Raw genomic sequence first — 17,442 nt, forward strand, 5'->3', positions numbered from 1 at the left:
GACATGGCACATCTGTGTACTACACTCTATTTATGGAGTATGTCCAAATTGATACCAATCCAATCTAGTAAGAGACTAATACGTCCCACACATCAGTGAAAGCTTTTAGACAAATGCGATGTGGGTTTCAGTAACAGGTCATATTGACCCTCGTTTTATGCTTCATATGGATCATCCATAACCCAATGGTCTCTAAATAATTCACCCATATTTGCCAAAACAGACATGAGTTACAGGTCTTTACAACACCAAAATACTCAACTTATACATTGTACAGGAGATGAGAAACTAAGTCTGGATCTCCTGCACAGACCGTTCTATACAACTTTCTGTACATCAAACATACCGTGAAACATCAGCAACACACATTATGAGTATTGTACAGGTGCGACCGATTTAACTGATGTTTCAATATGCTTGTTTCATTTATTTAATTATTTTAGAAATTTAATCATAAAAAAAATAAGTTTTGACCATCTAGCCCATCCCTGAGAAACAAATTTGGTGGAGGATAATATGAGTCATCTTTTTAATGTTTTCACAGGCAAACCCTTTATCCTCGCCAGCACTACCCTTTTTCTTTCCTATGAGACATGTGACATAAAAATTCTTTCTAATGAGACATATTGTGATTTCAATTTCAAATTCAACCACTCCATGTAATTTACTGAAACATGAAGCTGATTCCTTTTAAAAGTTTTGTTCTCTATTCTGCCAGACTGCCACCACCCACCGTTCTATTCACCGTTATGGCTTTCTGTATTAATCTCCACAACCCCACAACACATGGTTGGTGAATCGGAGGATTCTCAAATCCCTAGAACCACCGTTCTACCACCATAATCTTTTTTATATTTTCAAACAAACATAAAAAAAATAAAAATAAAAATAAAAGAACCATCTTAATTTGCAATTTAAAAATTAAAAAAAAAAATAACTTTGTAGAAAGAATAAAAAAATCAATATCAACCTCACTATCAAATCAAAATGCTTGTACAGAAACAAATTGATACTCCTAAGTTCTTTTCCATTATGCAAAATTGTAGATTTATGGGAACCCCTCACTAATCTAATTATTATTTATAAGTTTTGCTTCTATCTCCGTAGGATTTATGGGAACACCTCACCCTAACGTCTCTTCTGGGTAAATGATAAATCTGTTTAGACTATTCTGTCTTTCTTTTTCATTTAATTTTTAATGTTTAATAGAAAAATGGCCAAAAGGGTGTTTGAGGTCCGTTAACACTTTGCATGTACGACATTTGCACATGATCGGATGCTTATATGGAATCCTGCTATTTGATGTTTAGGATCAAGCTCATGATAATTTATAAATCTACATTACATATATTCAAGCTCGGTCATATGCAACTCTTAAAAATGATCGCAACCATTCTATGAAGACCCATTAACATGAATCAAGATCAAGCTCATGATAATGATGATGAGATTTGAACTACTTTAACTGGTATAATAAACAAACATTTGATCTTCAGGATTTCAGGCTTCAGTCTAAGCAGAACCTCCACCGTTCACAAAGGGCCCGGGGTATATAAGAGAACTGTTCTTCCATTTTGTTGTTGAGTAGGCCTTGCATTTTGTTCAAAACCCTGAGCAAAGAAATTAATAGCATTAAAATCCAATGTTGATAACCAGCATATAAGAAAATACACTAAAAATCCATTTAATGGTAAGTACAAATGTTTTTGTCACAATAAAATTCTAAAACTATGGGCCATTACTTGGTGCAATCGGGCTGCCAAGTGATAGAACCAACATTGGGTAATGGACTTTTTAATAAATTCCAAATTTCAAATATTGAAACATTTATCAGATCCCTATCATTCTTATTTTTGCCTTCATTACTGGTTTTCTTATCAAGTATTAAATTATAATGCATCTGTATTACTATTATCTCCTATTGCCAAGGTTTTAAATACAAATTTGGATTTGCCCCTCACAGCACTTTGCATCTGCAGGTTGGGAACATCTCCCCATGAATAATAAGTACAGGAGATGTTCCCGATGTGCAGCTGCAAATGCAGCAAGGTTGGTGTGAAGAATGCTCTGTGAGAAGCAAATCCAGACTCTTCAAATACCAAGACCAATACGCATAAACCTTGCATATCAGGTTTATTTAGGTATGGGGGTGCTACCAGAACAATACAATACGCCCAGTGCATCCTGATACATGATGAAATTTTGAACCTTGCCTAGTACTTATAGGAGAAAGGACTTATCAGAGATGAAAATAGTTGATATGCAGAGACCACCAAAACCCCTATGTCTCATCCAAATGATGCACCCGATGTGCGGCTGCAAATGCTGTGAGGTTGGTGTGAAGAGCGCTCTGTGAGAAGCAAATCCAGACTCTTCAAATACCAAGACCAATACGTATGAACCTTGCATATCAGGTTTATTTAGGTACGAGGTTTCCATGACGAAATTTTGAACCTTGCCTAGTACTTATAGGAGAAAGGACTAAAAAGAGATTAAAACAATTGATACACAGAAACCACCAAAACCCCTATGTCTCATTCAAATGATGCACCATTTGATTCTGACCACCGGACTTTCAGTTAGTTTTCATCGAGCTTTAAGAAACTTACATCATGAACAGCATCCCTGATAGCCCTCACTTGCTCCTCTGAAGCTGTTCTCACCTACAAAATCAAAAGGGTATTTAGTGGCCTGTGATGGACACTTGATGAAAAGAAAAAGTTGTAGACACCAGTACCTTCTTCACCATAGTCCAAATAACTCCCTCTGTGCATGGTGGAACAGTAAGTGATCCCATATATCTGTAATATTTTCTGCTCCCAAATTTAATATCACCAGGATTAATAATCCCCACATCATTCTCTACTGATCCAACTGACCCAAAGTAAGGGATAAGCTGCAGGAGGAGTAAAAAAAAGACATTTCAAGTGAAGGGAAAAATCAAAATAGCAGATCCCCTTATCCAAAAACAGCATTTCCTACAAGGTTTAATTGAAAGATAGGCCATTGAGGATGACTTCTAACATATGAAACATTCAAAACCCACAAACAGGACTTCATTAGTTGGGACAAGGTTTAGATGAGTTTATTAAATAATATAATAAAAAGTATTGCTGGCTTGAGTTAGTACCATCTACCATGTGACACCACTAGAACAGGACTTCATTATTCCTCCCTTCAATCTTAAAAAAACAAGGTTTGATAATGCCATGTCTCATTCAAGTCAACTGTAGTAGTTTACCAACTGCATCACCACTTAATACACGGAATCTAATGTGCCTTTGTATGTAGAAGTGTATGAAGCCAACCCAAGTATATGTGGATGTTTGCAAGGAAGCAAATAAACTAAAAGAAGCTACACCTCAGACCTCACTACTTACCCTCGCAAGGAACGGATCATGTCTTCCATATTTTTAAGTAATTCCAATAACAGCAATCCTCCCAGATGAACTAATATGAACCAAGTGTAACTCCAGGTTGTATCTGCAAAAGAAAATACAATGGAGACAACTTGGGCACATGTTTCATTTAAAGAAAACTCAAAAATAGAGAGAAACATGAAAACAGAATCTTGGATATAACTTATTTTAATTAATAAACAAAATCAGAGATAATAAAATAAAGTAAAAGAAAAGAATCCACCTTGACCTATTGAAGGTGTGCTCAGAAGGTGAATGCCAGTGACACTGCTTCAGGTAGTAATCTGTCCGATTTATATTGATTTTCCCTGCATCTCCTTTCCATTCAATCTGAACATAATAATTTACCTCAATAACATCAAAGAAAAGTTACCAAAAATAATAATACATCAACGAAAGAAAAGGGTTATTTATCCGTGTATGTTAATCATCTCTGTTGGTTTAACATGCTTAATCTAATGGCCCAAAACGGGTCATTCTTTGTTGTTAAAACGGGTTGTTCTTTCAAACTAGACAGTCGAACCATTAACTTGAGAACCGGTGGCTAGAACGGTTTCGATTCTGGGTCGTTTTTCAAAACATTGTTTTTTATTATGTATAAGGATGCAAACGAATCGAATCGAATTCAAATTAGGGTATATTCTAATCCAATCCTTCATTGTTCATGGTAGATTCAATCCAATCCGAAGATCCAATCGGATCTGCTAGGTAGGGATCTGAATTTGAATCCGATCGGGATCTGCTAGGTAGGGATCTGAATTTTTTAATTATTTTCATCACATATATACATGTTTTCTATAAAAAATAAATAATATAACAAATGTACAAAAATACAATATAAATAATATATTTATTAATAAGTAAATAACATGCATATATGCATTATATGTATATTTATATAAATAAATATATAACGTATTTCGGATCAAATCTTCTCGAATCAGATAGAGGGTGATCCAAATCTGATCCGAAGATCCCAAACAGGGGTGGTCCGAATTCAGCCAAATAGGATTGGTACTCGGATTGGATCATGATATGAACCATTTGCACCCCTAATTATGTATATTATTACAAAATAAAGTATTACTTCTTTCGTGTTATATAATATTTAATGGTATGTACATTTTTTAATGTGTATATGTTATTAATTTTTAATTAAATATGTATATCTTTTATGAATTATTATTTTTATATAAAATTAGTACTCTTGGCAACCTAATATTTTTTTATTTTTATAAAATAAAATATTGTTTTTCCTTATTAACACCCGAAAATCCAAGGCCCATCCAACATTCAATCCGATTATCTTGGATTTGGATGATGTATTTATGTAATCAGATCGGATTCAAATTTGACCCCATCCATTTCTGATTATATTGTAATATTTATTAATTTTAATATATAAATTTTATATAATTATATTTAAAGTTATAAATATATATTTTATAATATTATATTATATATGAATTATATATAATAAATTTAGTATCTTATATTTACATTAATTTATTATATATAGAAGTTGAAAATAATTAAATTTTTAAATTTTCTGGTATTTTAAAAATTTAAAGCAAATTCGAGTTAAATCCGAATCCGATCTGAGTCTATTAGGATTCGAATTCAAATGTGAACCTTTATATCCAATCAGATTAAGATGCAAGTTTTCAAAAATCAGATAGGATGCATCGGATTGAAATTCAATCTGATTACAACCCTACATATTGTAAGGGATTATCAAAACACGTGGTGTGGACCGAAATGAACCACACCTTGTAGAATGCCTATGGGGTGTAGTATGGTTCAATCCACACTTCTTTGTCCACCGTTCAAAACAACTAAGTTGTTAGGGTGTGGTGTGGATGAAAATAAACCACCCAATTTCTCATCTAGGTTAACACCCCCACCCTGTGGGGGTGGGGGTACAGCGATCAGCATACGCCCTAATTAGGCTCACTGATCCAAATCCATGAGCACATGCATTGGATAGATTTAAGAGATTGCAGTAGTTTCCAATGTTGTTTCACATAAAGAATCATTAATTCTAAAGAGAAAATAAAGTTATAAAAGCATAAATTGTTCAACTTTTTACTTACCATAATGTCATGACCCCTGTTCTTCACTGCAGCAGGGGCTGGTCGGTAATCCCTCTTCAATTTTCCTAAACCAGAAACTACTTCCACTCTCTTGTCCAGAAGATCAATGGGAGATTGCATTTCTCCATTTCCGCAAACTCTCCAATGTGGGTCGATCTCTCCCCAATGCTCTGGTCCTTTCTCACTCCCTTCCTCATAAGTAAACTCATGTTCATCCTCTGCAATTTTTTCAGTCATTCATTAAAATTTCTCCCAAAGGAAAGAGATATAGAAAATAAGTGAAAGGTGGATAAAACAGCATGAAAGAAGTGAAACAAGAATTGGGTATAGTTTTGTTTCGATTCTCGAGATCGTTGGGAGGGTTTGCATTAAGAAATCCAGTTCATAGGTAGCCACATTTCGGATTGGGCAAGAAACAAAAGACACCACCGCATTTCCGGATGGGGTAGGATGATGAAATCATGAGTAAATTTACAAAAAGAGAAATCTGTATAGGAAACATATCTCAGCAACATGGAATGAAGAGTAGAAAAAACGGGTAGCTTTCAAGGGAAAACCGGATTTGCAGAAGAGGAGTGGTTGAGATGGTAGACAAGATTACAACCCCTTGAATGCTACCAGTTTGAACAAAACATAGAAACAGTATGAGCCGAAAATGGTACAGAAAAAGAGTTTCTGTCGAAGATGCCTGTGGAGAGGACATTACCCAACTCAGATGCAGCAGCTCTGGTAGTGATTGGAAGGGAAGAGAGAAGGAGAGAGGTAAGGAGGACAAGGAGAAGGTTGGTTTGGGTGGCCATGCCTTGATGGTTTCCACTTTTCAGTCTCTTGAAGAAGAATGCAAGTGAGAGAGTCGACAAGAGTACCGATTAAAGGGGAGCAGATGGACGCAACCTTGAAGTTGGAAGACCTTTCGGCATCTCTTCTTCCCTTTGTTGAGCTGTTTCTTCACGAAATTTAATAAAACTTATGGCAAATTCCATATTAGTACTTTGTATTTTGATTAATCTCAATTGAGTACCCGAACTTCAAAACTACCATCGCACACCACTTGAACTCTCAAAATTGATCAGTTTAGTCCAAAATCGTTAACTGAATGATATGTGAAAGGACACAAATATCATTTAGATAGAAAAGCATGATTTTGAAATTTCCAAAAATTATATTTATATCTCTTTTTACTGCAATTGGGCACCATTACTCACTTTATGCCCTTATGTGAAAGAACCATTCCATTCGGTTCCAAACTTCTATTCCCGCGAACCAAACGGGGCCTAAGACCCACATATCATCACATGATGCAAACAACTGATCGATCGCTAATGGCAGGTATTAAATTGGCAGTTTTTGTATTTAAATATTATAATGTCACATTTTAAAGTTTAAATATTAAAGTGAGATTAACCCTAAAATATAGGGTATTAATTTGCAATTTATCCTATAAATTAATCATGTTTTATAATAATTTTAAAATTATAAAACAACTAAAGATTTTTTTTGAATAAATAGTACTCGTGATCCCCTACAACAAAAATGCATGCATTTGGGGATAGTTGACATTATGCCCAGTCAAGGCCTTGATTGTCATAGTCGATTATATCCGGCTAATAATCTTAGTGGGATCCACTGGATTAAGGGCCTTGATTGTCATAAGTACAGGATGGATTTACCTATTTGTCTATGTGTGCGCCCATGTCTATTTGTCTATCCTTTTATTTCTCTAAATCACTTTCAAATAAACCTATTCATGGCCGGATAGCTCGGCCCAACTCACCAAACAACTCCCCCAATCAACTGCAGCCCAATATCTCAGCATGCATCAAAAGTTTCTTCAGTTGATGTCATCCAATCTCAAGCTTTTTAATTGAATAATCTTCATCATTATCATCTAAGCCTTTTAGCAACCATATGAGGTGGTGGGATCAATGTTCTAAAGAATGACCTAGAACTGGAACAGCTTTCGCAATTGGTTTTCGAGTTAGTACTTCAACCATCTAGTCCGAATGGATCAGCCCGTGATAATTTAAAAGTTATAAAATAAAAAATCATCCAAAAAACATTATCCAGGCCGAATGGGTTTACAGTTCAATCACCCCGGATCAATGGATTGCTGATCAAGTTAACGGTTTTTGGGCAAAAAGCAGCTTGGGGTAAAAATAGAATCGGTCTCCTAACTGTTTTTTGGGTCAAACGGTCTGACCATCCGAGTCAAGAACAGTCGGAAAATCATGGGTGGGATACATAAATCTTGTTTTGCCATTCCATTTTGTTTAGTGAGACATCCATTGTTAAATTTAAGTGCTTAGGTCATTTCTTACTACTTTAACCCTTGCCCTCTATAAATCTTGTTTTGCCATTCCATTTTGTTTAGTGAAACATCCATTGTTAAATTCAAGTGCTTAGGTCATTTCTTACTGCTTTAAACCTTGTCCTTTTTGGTCTACTGTGAGCCCTTTTAACTCTTTCAACTTTTGCTTTTTCTTGCTGGAACTACAAGTCATTTATGCATGAATTAAAAGCTACATTGGATTGTATATTGACATTAATCTCCTTTTCACTTTTTTGGTTTTAGATGGTCACCCTTAATGTTGTGTTTGGTTACAACACAAATAAATTTGCACTGATGCAAAATCAAGGAAGTGCAAATAATTTGAATGTAAATTTTGACCTATTTTTATTTTAAATTTTAGCTTATTTTGTTTGATTGCAATACAAATGAAGTAAAATAAGACATAAAGTAGAATAAGGTAAAACCCAAAACATAATTAAATGAGAATTTGCTTCTTTTTTTTTTATTTGCACTCCTATGCATTTATACTAATATAAATAAAATTACATTGCAACCAAACACGGCCTAATATCCAAATATTGCAATCAAGTGCCACTGATGGATTGTACACTACAAATTGTACATAAGATGTAGCGTCTAGTAGGTAACATATGAGAAGTAGAGATTGGTAAGAATTTAAGAGATCCGAAATGAACTCTATATCCAATGGATATGTAAAACACAGATTTAAATTCAATTCACTTACATATTCACATACCTAATTCAAATATGAATGTCAATAAGTTTGTATAAGTTAGTAAAATTTAATAAAGTTATCTATAAAAACTCTATTTTAAAGATGAAAAATTAGGGTTATCTGAATCCCAAATCCCACTACCATTGCCAGCAGTTCTACTTACCATATGGGTTAAAAACACAAGGAGCCAATGCTTTCGATTCGTGGTTAATCTGGATGGTTGAACCATTTTAATTGCACATTTTCAGTTTCAAATTTCCTAAAATCAGAAATTGACTAAAATATGTTGCTTTTTTCAAAACATGTTCACCGTAGGCGATTGAATTGTTGATCCACTGGGCCCGATCATTGGATCACAAGTTACAACTCAAATTATATCAACAACTTCTAGAGGCCATAACTTTGAGCTTGGTTGTTTGATTGAGGTGATCTTTTTTTTATTATTATTATTTTGCTAAACTTTTTGAGATCTATGCATTTAGCACTTTGTCCTGCTAGTTTTGCCAAAAAAAAACACCATTTTTTATCTCAAATCCTCATTTTTATGTTTTTTATTTATAAAAAAGTTACAAGTATAAACATAAAAATGCATATCTTACATGTAGAATACATTATTTATTCGGTATAATATATGTATACATGTATATTGATGACTCATGATTGACCAAACCGATCCAAACAGTTGAACCATTGACCCATGACCCATAGGTAAAAATGGTTCAGCCTACTGGTTGGGTTTTAAAGCGCTATAGGGGGCTCTATATCAGACTTATATGGTGCATATTACACATTATTGCAGGGTGAATAAGGGGTGGGGACAAAAAAAAAAGAGTGCACTTGAGGTCCAATGACCTTATGATGGAGAACTTGAAAGCTGCAGTTATATGCGAATTTGATATTGCACCTTCATATTTGGAGGGAGACCAAGTGACCAACTCAGCTACTAAAGTCATCAACTAGATTGGTATAATTCCATAGGGGATTTGGACGCCATACACTTCCATCACATGACCCAGCATATGTAGTGTGCGACCCATATGAGCATGAATTTGATAGAGAGAGAGAAGCCTTGCTTTTAAACAAATGCTATACAAAGTTGGAACAAAGCTTCTCCATTTTACTGGATTGGCTTTTATTTTTCTTATTTTAAACCTTTATAAGTTAGAACAAAGCTTCTCCATTTTATTGGATTTACTTTTCTTTTTCTTATCTTGAACCTTAGAACAAAGCTTCTCCATTATTGTATCCATCAACAATGCACATTCTTCAATCAGTAATAGCTTGTGTGGATATAATTTATTTTAGGGAGAGGTGCCAAATCTTTATAATTATGCTTTTTTCTTCCTTTTTTGCGTCAAAAAGAAAAAAGCGCAAGACAACAATAAGGGTTTTTCCTTTAATTTAAAAGGGTAAATTACTTAATCCTCCACTAAAATTGTTGATGGTTACTGAAACCTCCACTGGAATTTGATAAATTTGGTAAGTGCAATCACACCTCTAAATTTTATGACACATTGCAAGTAGACCCCTATTAGAATCCTCTAACAAAAGGCCTGAAAATATCCAAAATACTCATGCAAGTACTATTGAAGCTAATTTTTACAGAAAAAAAAAATACAAATTTTATAAATAGTGATTGATATGAAGGAAAAATTTAGAAAATAATTCAATTCAGAGAAGAGATTGAAAAGGTTTGGGCCAGTGATTCATATTGGGAGAAAATTTAGAAAATAAACATTTTGGTGAAAATTAACTATAAGTATTTTGGGCATTTTCATGTCTCTTGTAAACATTATGTCAGAAAATTCAGGAAAAATGACTGTAATTACCAAATTCTAGAGGAGATTTTGTGAGTTCAAAGATGCCAAGACCCAAAAGCCTTCCCCCACCAATGTTGTCTGGTGGGTACATCAAAACAACTGGACAAAGGATGTTGTCTCCTACACAGATGCTTTCCCTCGATACAACCAAGTTAAGATGACTCAGAAAACTTACAAAATTGTTTCTTTTCTTCTTCCTTGCAAGAACCAATCCTATGTTATTTCAACTGCTTGTGAAAGAAGTGCAAAACATGGATGGTGGTGGGTATAGTGCTGGAGTGTATGGATGAAATTGGTCCAATTCAGGGGAAAGTTCAGACTTGTCCAGAGTTTAATTTGCCGGACATGATACAAATGAGTCTGGATCTGCTGACCACAATACATTGCTGGCCACGATCATCCAGTGACAAATATGGAACATCAGTTGTGTTGTAGTCATTAATATTCTCAACGTGTAGTTAGATGGGCGTGGCCAACAATGTATTGTGGTCAGTAGATCCAAACTCGATACAAATAGCTAAGACATCAAAGGGATTCAAATGTCCTGATCACGAAACACTGCCTGACCAGAACCGGTTCCAGTTCTGGCCACTAGTTTCTTGGTCAATGGTTTCATTGTCCGGTTGGAATGGACGACCTGTTCTGATAAAAAAAATTAAATTTTTTAAAATAATTAAAATAAAAATTTGCCAAAAACTATTGAAAGGATCGATTGCTCGACTGCCCAAGTCAATAGGTTATATAACATAGAGATATCTCACCATGAATTATAACATAGAGTAAAAGAGAGATGTTCCTAATGTACGATTTTAGGGTTTTGTGACCAGCATTTGGTGGTTAGAAGATCCCAACTCCACCATCAAACGTTAATATATTCACCATGGTAGATAGATATCTTAGATATCATCCAAACTCTTGAACAGTGTAATCTGAATGAGAAGGGAGCTGTATCTATAACTTGAAATTCATAGTGTGTCCATAGGATTTTTCAAAATGGATGGAAAAGTGGGGCTCAAGTCCGGACTAAATTTAATGCCACTTAGGGATGTCACTGGATCAGTTCTTGTACGGGCTTGCCTCAACCCTAATGCGACCCTCCGGTGTTACCACCCAACTCGATCCAAGTCCAGTCCTATAGGGTTCAAGCCGATGCCAATATGAGTATTTGACCCAACATGTAAACTTTTAATTGTGTTATTTTTTTATATAACACAATTTGAAAATCTAAAATTTATTAATTTAAGTTAAATTTGATTTATGAGTTTCAAAGTATCGCTTCATCCATCAGGCTACACAACGGTGATAGTCCATCCCAAGGTTTAAAATTTCAAAACGATATATTCGATACGGGGCATATCATATCGTATCTTTAAAAAAATATATGGGATACGTATAAAAATCGGGTATTTCATCTTTTTTTCATGCATATTGGACCTGTATCAAGGTGGTATTGGTGTATTGGGAGTGTATCGAGACGTATCAGTAGCATATCGACAAAAAAGGTATGGCCAAAAACTGGAAAAAAAAAGGGGAAAGCAAACTTCTTTTCCCTAAAATAAGCCTTCTTTCACCCTCAAATGACTCTAAACTCCAAACCTCATTCCTAGAGTCTCTAGATTTGCAAAAATTTACAAGAAACAAGTGTGAATCATTAATTTTCTTTTTTTTTTTTGAATATTTTTTAAATTTTGAAAAAATGGCAAAAATAGGTAATTTTTTTATTTTTTTGATAATATCTTGTGATTTCATTTTTTCTTAAATAGTTAAATTTATGTTGATCTATATTTCTTACATTCAAAATCACAATTTTTTTGTGTTATCATTAGATTTATGGAAATTTCATGAAGATATTTGGAAAAATATAAATTAACAAAAATTTTGAAAATGTAATTTTTTCTATGCCTATAAAGAATAAATATATTTTAGATCTATGGATTTATCTATCATATCCATAGAGAAATTGAAATTTCTTCTTTAATATTTTTTTTATTTTTATAATTAAAAATTAATTAATTAATTAATTAATTATATTTTATCATTTGATCACAATAATTGAATACATTATAATTCTATAGATCATCAATCATATCCACAAAGAAATTGAAATTTCTCCTTTAATAACTATTTTTGAATATATTATATAATGTTTATTTGTTTTTTATAATTTTTGGAAATAAATAATAAATAATTATTAATTATATTTTCACTTAGAAGTTGTACCAATGAATGTTTTATGGTTGGATAGGAGAGTTGGGTTTTCCCATTCCATAAAACATTAAAACTTAAGAATTATAATTTATAAATTATAGTTAAGCATATGTTTTTTAATGAAATTATAATTAACTACAATATATTTCTTCATAAAACTATTAAAATATATTAATCTAATGTGTATACACCTCGTTGAGGTCTTGTATTTAGTGTCATTGATGCATTCTTATGATTAAATAAAATATTTATAGTATTTCCAAGTGTATCTATGCGTATCTTAGTTTTTCTCCGATACACATGCATATCCAATTGGTACACTTGACATTTCTGATACTTTGAATCTTGGTCCATCCCCTAGCGCTCCCCCAAATCCTATGCTAGTGGGATTCGATCCCTAGTAGCACATGGAGATATTCTCTCTGACCCTTAATTACGTCCTTAATCGATGACTGTATTCTTTCTCACCCTTAGCAATTATATTATATTCTTCATTAATTAAATGAAAATATTCCTAACTTTGAATATTCTATAAATAAAAGGATATTATATAAGAGCAATCAGAATAGTTATATATTACGGATCGAATTGGTTTATATTTAGATTCAATCATTTAAGTAAACATAGTAAGGCTATAAGAATTGAATTCATTTGTTTAACTAGGTATATCCAAATCATTTAAGTAAACATAGCTAGGTATATCCAAATCTAGCATTATCATATTGGATTAGAATTCAATTTGAATAAAATCCAATTCATTTGCAGCCTACTATCGGTATCCCTTTTCGTTGCGTAGAAAATGGCTAAATTGGAAAATTGATGTATTTTGAAGTTATATAAGTAATAGGACTAAAAAACCCCTTCACAATTCATTACAAATTAAATAAAACCTCGAAGTCCTTTGAGTTTATAACTACGACGGGAGTACAGATATTGAGGAATGCCTAGAAAGCTTTCGGGCCCTCATGTTCTTACACAAATACTTCAGTGTCCTCATGTGATGGGCTTTCTAAACGACATTCAAGGGAACAACATGCCAATGGTTCTCCACACTGCCTCCACACTCCATCGGCTCTTGGGAATAGTTCGCAAATTTCTTCTTAAGATACTTTATGAGACAGTGTTAGAAAACTGTCATCTCCTTGATGTTCGTCAATTAGAAGCACAAGGAGAGCCTTTAGGCATATATGAAAATGTTCAACCAAGAAGAACTTGAGGGTAAGGACCTCGATCCCTTAGTCTCCATGCACATGGCCATTAGTGGCCTTCGGCCTAAACCCCTTAGTTTGTCCATTTCCAAGACTCCACCCAAGACTAAAGCCTAATTATTGAAGAAGGTTTAAAAGTACATTGTCTTCGAAGAGGCCGAAGCCAACAAACACCTCCAAGAGCTGGAAGTCAAGCCCAACTGAGGACCCAATGACAAGAAGAGGAAGGAAAGGGATAGCCGCGGCAATGCTCCCACCAACAAAGGTGGAGAGAAGAAGCAATTGGCCCCTTGCTTCAATAAGTACATGTCGCTAAACTCCTCCTGAACGCATATACTGATGCAAGTAGGGAAGGAAGAATTCATGAAATGGCCTACTAAATTGAAAAGGAACCCAAGAAGGGGAAATCCTAAGAAGTGCCACTGCAGCACCGGCCACAACATCGAGGACTACTACGAGCTCAAGAACGAGATCGAGTCCTACGTCCGCCGCGAGCACTTAAAGGATTTTGTTGAAGGCGATGCTCCAGCATCATCCTCGCAATAGCCATAAGCCGATCCCCACAATCATCACCCCCTGGTTGGAGTCGTTGAAGTCATAGCTGAAGGCTCGACCTCGAGGGGAGTGTCCACCTCATCTCGAAAAGCATACGCCCGATAGTACAACATCCAAAGCCAAGCACCGAAGAGGCCGAGGTTGTTGGAAGACCTCATTTCCTTCTCAAACAATGACCTACAGGGGGTATTTGTGCCCCACGATGACGCGTTGGTGGTGTCACTGACCATCGCCAACTACATGGTGAAAAGAATCCATATAGACAACGGCTCCTCAACTAACATCTTGTTCTATGAGACATTTGAGAAGATGTAGCTGACATTGGATTGACTGTAGCCTATTGACGTTCCACTTGTCGATTCCTTTAGAGCAACTGTCAGACCCGAAGGAAAAATAACCCTACTGGTTACCATAGGGATTGAACCTTGGCATGTCACTTGGATGACTGAGTTCTTGGTTGTGAAGATAGGCTCACCTTACAATGCCATCATAGGGAAGCCGACCTTTCACACACTCAAGGCAGTCGTCTCTTCTTACCACCTCACCATAAAGTTCCCCATGGATCATGGTTTAGGGGTAGTTTGGGAAAACTAGCAATCTGCCAGATAGTGCTACATTGTGGCGCTAAATGGCAAGATCAAGGAAACCCTACCACTGGAGGGGCCTAACCTCAAGGATGAACCGTCTAGTCGAGGACCTCATCATGGTTTTCCTAGACAAGGCTGAGCATGAGAAAATGATACGAGTTGGGTCTCGCCTCCCTTAGGACATACTTTTCAAACTGGTAAACTTCCTCAAAGCCAATACTAATGTGTTTGCTTGGTCCATTGCTGATATGCTAGGAATTAACCCATGGGTCATTATTCACAGACATGCTAAGGGTGGATCCGAGTTGTAGGCCAATTCGACAAAAGAAGAGAAACTTTGCACCAGAGCGTTGGAAAACCATCGAAAAATACTAATTTATTACGACTTGTAACTACAATTTGAACCAAGACAGGCTAAAATAGACTTAAGACAGTAATATCTTAGTAGTAAAGAAATATTTTGAACTACTTCATGAGCAATAAGCCCCTAATATATGTTCTAACTAAAAGTGTACAACCCCTACATAAACCATGTATGCTAGACCTGAAAAATACATGAAACATTGTGTAAGAGTTGATACCAATAGAAATTAAATTAAGAGAGAAATATTTATGTGCAAACTGTACAAAACAGAACAATGCATTAAGTTCCTATCATGTGTTGAAGGTTAGCAATAGCCAATTAATCAAGAAATTGATTGGATTATATTCTTCAACTAATCAATGCATTAACATATCTAGGTTGAAATATGTAAGATTTTGGAGTTGGGGATTTCAATTTGATTTTTCATGAATTTGTATGTTCACCTTCTTCACGAACAGCTTACATGTTCATCTTAAAAGCCTAAAATTGAGCAAGCAGGAAGCAAAACCAAAGCTTTAGGCATTACCAACTAAAAGTAACTTCTTTAAACCAAAAACCCCCCACCTCCATTTTAGCCTAGATGATTTTCTTTCCAAGACAAGTAAAACTGAAAAGGTAAAGAAAGTTAAGCAATTTATGAGAAACCTTATAATTAAGAAAATTAAAAATTGTTCAAGTTCAATTGAAATTAATAGTTTAAAACCATTAAATTATTAGTAATGTTGACACTTAGATAAAAAATGACGACTACCACATGAAGGTTGCAGAAGCAAGCAAGCATCCAACAAAATCATGTTAGTTTCATTTATCCACAAGGTTTATATATCCAAGTTACTCCAATTTAACTTGCTCGATCGGTGAATTATGCATTTGATTTTCACTGCTGTCACCTTCCTCCAATTTAACTCAAAGAAAGTTCAGGAAAATAAAGGAAAACTTCCTATCAAGCTAAAACTTCCCACGGAAATTAAAATATCTACATTATTCATTAAAGAAGAAAATTATTTTGAAAGAGAAAACATATCAGTTAACTAACTCTTTGAATTCATTAGTAAGAGAATCAATAATGTTGGTACCATCAATTGTATAAATGACAATTGGTATTCTGGAACTTAAGCTTGCCCTAGCTTGAAGGGTGTAGCCGTTACCCTTTTACCATTAGTATCAAACAAAAACATTTGAGCTTTTTTATGTAAAAAAGATGTAATACATACGTACCTCGATATTGGGGGTTTAGGGAGAGAGCAAGGCGTATGATGACAAAGAATTAGATTGGAATTAGACTACAAAGACATCCCTAGAGCTTCGAAGAAGAAGATTGAAAGAGTATTGCATACTTGATGGAAGGGGGAATATAAATTAACATTGAACTCACCTGTTGCAGAGTAACGTATATTGGATTTAAGAAGCCATCAAAGCCAACCGTTACTTGACTAAAAAATGTAGCAGAGTAAGAAAGTAATAGGGGAAGAAAGATTGAAAGATTGTAAGAGAATAAAATTATTTTAAGGCACTCATTTTTATGAAAAGACTAAAATACCCCTCCATCTTTAATGATAAGGAATTACTTAACACTAATGGTAGAAATGTAATTTTAAGTTTTTAACAACATTAAAAACGGCAAGTGTTAACATAAAAAATAAAGGATATTATTATGTTTTAGTTTTTAAGTAAAAATTATCCACACGTGTAAGAAGCAAGAGATGAGAAGCCTTCGTGTGAGCATTGTGGAGCAAGACCCTTCATATAGGCAGATTTAATACAACAACACACTAATTCACCTCTCCTCTTTCCTGTTTATTATATAGATATAGACTAGCAAAGTGCAGGGTAGAATACAATAATACACAGATTTAATGTCAATTATTTGAGTAAATAAAACAAATTAGTTTAGTGTTATTTAATTCGTTAATTTAACTTAATTAATAAACTATGGTAAATAAGACATTTTAATACTCACATTTTAAAATAAATAAATTTACAATTATAAATAATAACTTTAAAATAATTAATAAAATCTTAAAAAATACATTTAATTAAGACATTTTAACAAGTGTATACTATTAAAGAGGTTGGGGAAATGGGGGCAGGAATGGGAGGAAGTGGTTGAATTCTTGGAGAGAAGAGGAAATGTTTTAAAATGTTAATTTGCTTTTGTTCCA

The 17,442-nt window shown here is 34.3% G+C and overlaps 1 pseudogene across 1 annotated transcript; it reads right to left on the minus strand.

Moving 5' to 3' along the window:
* Positions 1 to 1,298: 1,298 nt before the first annotated feature.
* On the minus strand, positions 1,299 to 5,887 carry LOC148844993 (alpha carbonic anhydrase 4-like; annotated as a pseudogene). The gene is made up of 6 exons (XR_016101772.1): positions 5,513 to 5,887; positions 3,643 to 3,749; positions 3,381 to 3,483; positions 2,738 to 2,896; positions 2,610 to 2,663; positions 1,299 to 1,610 (listed from the first exon to the last, which is right to left on the minus strand). The product of XR_016101772.1 is annotated as an alpha carbonic anhydrase 4-like (transcript).
* Positions 5,888 to 17,442: the final 11,555 nt, after the last annotated feature.

This window comes from Nelumbo lutea, chromosome 7, assembly GCF_056320005.1.
Source record: "Nelumbo lutea isolate HS-2025 chromosome 7, American lotus-T2T, whole genome shotgun sequence".
Taxonomy (NCBI): domain Eukaryota; kingdom Viridiplantae; phylum Streptophyta; class Magnoliopsida; order Proteales; family Nelumbonaceae; genus Nelumbo; species Nelumbo lutea.